This window comes from Coenobita brevimanus, chromosome 111 (genome assembly GCF_032717465.1).
Source record: "Coenobita brevimanus isolate Jiangsu-jjx chromosome 111, ASM3271746v2, whole genome shotgun sequence".
Classification (NCBI taxonomy): domain Eukaryota; kingdom Metazoa; phylum Arthropoda; class Malacostraca; order Decapoda; family Coenobitidae; genus Coenobita; species Coenobita brevimanus.
Genome location: NC_137064.1, coordinates 14,270,919 through 14,275,570, shown reverse-complemented (window position 1 = coordinate 14,275,570; position 4,652 = coordinate 14,270,919). Strand labels below are relative to the sequence as shown.

General features: G+C 42.0%; 1 pseudogene; it reads right to left on the bottom strand.

Moving 5' to 3' along the window:
* Positions 1-376: 376 nt before the first annotated feature.
* LOC145417822 (uncharacterized) lies at positions 377-972 on the bottom strand (annotated as a pseudogene).
* Between the last annotated feature and the right edge of the window lie 3,680 nt (positions 973-4,652).

Sequence of the window (4,652 nt, the reverse complement as noted above, 5' to 3'; positions counted from 1 at the left end):
TCCTGCAGTTTTTTTCACCATTCCATACAACTGTGACTCTCCAGCTCCCTCTGGGCCTGTTACATGGCAAACAGTCGAACTGTCTGCCCTCATACTTCTAACACTTGACTCTGAATATTCTATCACTCTCTTCTCAAACTGAAGAAACTTTAAAAATGCAGGAAACAATTCCTCACTATTGGCAATTTTGTCAGCTGTCATAATCCATTAAAGTTTCTGAATTCTTGGCAAAAGTTTCTGAAATCTTGGCAAAAGTTTCTCAATCATGCTGACAATGCTGACAGAGTTCATTTCTTCCTCCAGGTTAACCTTTTGCAAATCTAAATAACATTTCTTTAGCACAGCAACCATATCAACAAATCTTCGATCATCTCTGTCAGCTATCTTCCTTAACAATGTCAACGAGTTTTCTCGGGTCTCCATACTCCTTGTCTAACATGTTAAACATTTGTTCATAGTTCTTCTCATATCCTGTTATTACTTTCAGTGGTTTCTCACCAAGACATTGACGGAGAACAAAAGGATTTTTTCCATATTTGGCAAAAATGATGTCGTTGAAGTCATCTTTAAAACTAGGATATGTTCTAATATCACCCTCAAACTTGGGAGGTTTTAAAGCCTCTACCTTTAACTACGTATTACCATCACTTGTCAAAACCATACCATTACTGCCTTTCCCTTTAACACCTGATAGAAGACACAACACTTCACATCGGGCGTTATCACACTCAGACAAGCAGTTGGTTCATCAATTTCTGGTTGCTTTTGTTGATGTAGTTTCAGAAATTCAATAAAGCTCTCACCTCGTTCCTCAAATTTTTGGAAAATATCAGCTATCTCACTGCAGACAGATTGCAAAACATCATAGGGGTCACCTTTATCAAGACGTTCCTTGAACAGGTTCACCTTACATGTGAATCTGGATCTTGCTATCCTTCGTTCCTTCCTGAGATTTTCCTCTTCCTCCGCCATCACAAAGGCTTGAAGCATGTTGGACGAAAATGCTGCCAAGAGTTGTCAAATATTTATTTCAACCTGTGAAAGTACATAGACTTAAGTCTAGATATATTACAAAGGCATAGTTAGCACAAAAAATCTGAATTATATTAATATTATCCTATTTCAGCAAAGATCATGTGATTAATACATCATAACATAACCCCATATGTGTACAATGAAAATAATTATACCGGTAACCAAATATAAGCCTACTTCAATTCCCCATAGCCTAATCCACAACACACTGGCATAAGTCTCCAGTAAAATAATAGCAAATCTGGGCAATACCTCACAACTTAACCCCATAACATATTGCTACAAAAGTAAATACAGCAACAGATCTGGGTAATATCTTAAACTTAACCCCATAACATATTGGTAGAAAAGTAAATACAATATCAAATCTGGGTAATACCTTACTACTTAACCCCATAACATACAGGTATAACTCAAGTAAATTCAACAATAAATCTGGCTAATACCTTACAACTTAACCCCATAACATATTGGTGCAGCTCAAGTAAATACAACATCAAGTCTGGGTAATACCTTACAACTTAACCCCATAACATATTGGTACAACTGGAATGTGGTTCACTTCACAATTATTAATAACAGAATAACTATGATACACATAATTCATTGGTCTCGTTGCATTCTCGTCCAGCGTAGCCTTACCCAGTCAGACTTATCTACAGACTGTCAGTTCCTGTGATGTCTAAAGCCGGAACACCAAAATCAAAGAAGTACTGCCTGAGGGCCTCCCAATCCGCAGCTCTAAAGTGCCACAGTCGACGTTTCTTTGAAGGGTCCACAGGCCACACCAGAGCAATAGGACAGGTTAAGGTAATAAGGTTGTGATCGGAGGAGCCCAATGGAGAGGAAAGATCAACAGCATAAGCAGAAGGATTAGTTGTAAGAAAGAGGTCAAGTATGTTGGAGCTCTCCCCGAGGCGGTCAGGGATACAGGTAGGGTACTGTACAAGCTGCCTAGGTCATTAAGGATAGAAAAGATGTAGGCTTGTTCGCCATATGGATCAGTGAAAGGAGAGGAGAACCAAAGGTGGTCTTTAACAATGAGATCTCCTAGAATGGAGATTTCAGAGAAAGGAGAAATGGATAGAATGTGTTCCATCATAGAAGTAAGATAGTCGAAGAAGTTCTTGAGAGTCAGTAAAATTAGGGGATAAGTAAACAGCACATATATATTTAGTTAGAGAATGACAGGAAAGCCGAAACCAGAAAGCAGAGAATTCAGAAGAATTAAGTTCAGGAACATGAGAGCAAGTTAGTCATTGCGTACATATATACAACAGCCACCTTTGGCTTTGAAATTAATTTAGAGAAAGTAGGAGGAAACAGAAGTGTTTGCTGTCAGTTGCCTCAGACAGCTGAGTCTCAGTTAAGAAAAGAAGGTAAGGTTTAGAGGAGGAGAGGTGATGCTCATCAGAGAGAAATGTTAGAGGAAAGGCCGCGAATGTTGCAGAATGAAGAAGTGAGTCAGACAGTTGTTCCAGATAGCTCGTCGAGCTGTCACCGGGAGAGGGGCGGATGGTGGGTGCATTTATGGTCCCCCCTCCCCCCCCCCGGCGACTCCTGGACTCCGAGACTGTATCACTGGAGATGAGTCTTGGGTGTACGGGTAGGACTCAGAAACCAAAGCATAATCGTCGCATTGGAAGCTTGCAGGGCAGCCCCGGCCAAATAAACAAGGACGGCAGGTCCGCAGCAAGGTGAAATGCACTTGCATGTTGAGTTCTATTTTTTTTCAGGGACCGTCGTGTTGTGCATGACGAATATGCAGCAGAAGGTCAGAATATGAACAAATATTAATACTTTGACGTTATCCTTCACCTTCATGACGTAGTGTGGTGAAGAGACCTGACCTTTGGAAAGTGGCAAGTTGGAAGCTGCACCATGACATGCCCCCTACCCATTCTTCTAAACTGACTCAGGAATTTTTGGCCACGCAGAATATTCTACAAGTCTGGCAGGCTCCCCACTCACCAGACATAGCTCCCTGTGACTTGTGGTTCTTCCCCAAGCTGAAAACTCCACTGATGGGTTATGATTTGAGACAAGAGATCATGACGAACGCAGCGAAGCATCTGCAAGAGATACCGAAATCCAACTTTGAAAAATGTTTCAGGCAGTGGAAGGAATGCTGGGCTACGTGCATCAAGTCCAAAGGGGCCTACTTTGTGAGGGATTAATGTCCTAGTTCAACGGGTTAGCTCCTTATCTTTTTAGAACTAAAATCGGATACTTTCTGAATTGACCTCGTGTGTGTGTGTGTGTGTGTAATTATATATATATATATATATATATATATATATATATATATATATATATATATATATATATATATATATATGAGAGAGAGAGAGAGAGAGAGAGAGAGAGAGAGAGAGCGAGAGAGAGAGAGGGAGAGGGGGGAGGAGGATTGTAGCATGCGAAGTAAAAGAGAGGCTATGTAAATACTTGAAGCGACAGGCAGGAGAAGGCCGACAGAAACAGGGAAGAGGAAGTGAGGAGGCTGGGGGAGGGGGAGGGTAGCGCCTCCAGTCACCTCAGAGTAATCTAATCGGAAATGTCATCAGGCTGTGGTAGGGATGGGTGAGGTGAAGTAGAAGGGGGAGGGGGCTGGATAGGAGGGATTTAACCACTGAACCCTTCCCCTACACACCGTGATTACTCTCTCTCTCTCTCTCTCTCTCTCTCCTCTTCTCTTCTCTTCTCTTCTCTTCTCTCTAAATGTTCTCTGACGCCCTTTATCTCGCATCCTAACTGCTCTATCTCTCTCACACCTTGATTGCTTTTTCTCTGTCACACTTAATCTTGCAGGCCCTGATTGCTGTCCCTCTCTCATTGTCTCCCCCTCTTCCCCCCCCCCCCGTCTCTCTCTCTCTCTTTCTCTCTCTCGCTGTCTCATTCTGTTCATTCCATATTTCCCGAGATGAATGAAATATTTTGCCGGTGAGCTAGAACTATATCCCAGAGGAGATCTTGGGCACTGACAGGTTCAAGTCAGTATCTTCCCATATAGAGATCCTTTCATCCAATCAGATGGAGAACCTATTTTTGACACTAGTGTTGACATTAACCCTACATGATTTTAGTTGATTTAGGAAGGATTTCCCGTAGCTAACGGATTAGCCTTGTACGGTAGTACTATCCCGGCCTTAACTGCCTTTTATATTTCGTTATTCCAGCCCTTGACCTTTTTTTTCCCCCCACGTTGAGCTGTGTTTCCCAGACTGGAGGGATTAAAAGCACTCTCCATTAGCACTTCCACTGCGGAAAAAAAGAAAAAAAATAATGTTTACCACTTGACGATTTAGTGCGTGTTTATGACTGCCAAGCGTTGTGAAGTTATTGAAAAGAGACAAAAGTAGCCAAAAATATACCCATCTATTCCTACTTCAATAGCCTCTTTCAACTCCCCCCCCCCCTTACTGGCCTATCCCATAGGTCCTCTTACGCTTCATACCATAGTCCTTTTCCATAGCTCCTCCAACAGTCCTCTTATATTCCCTTTCATACATCCCTTTGAAAACCTCCTTCTATTGTCTCAACCTAAAGCCCGTCCCTTAGTTTTCTGTCGGAACCTATTTTCATTGCCTTGTCCCATAAACCCTGCCATAACTCTCTAC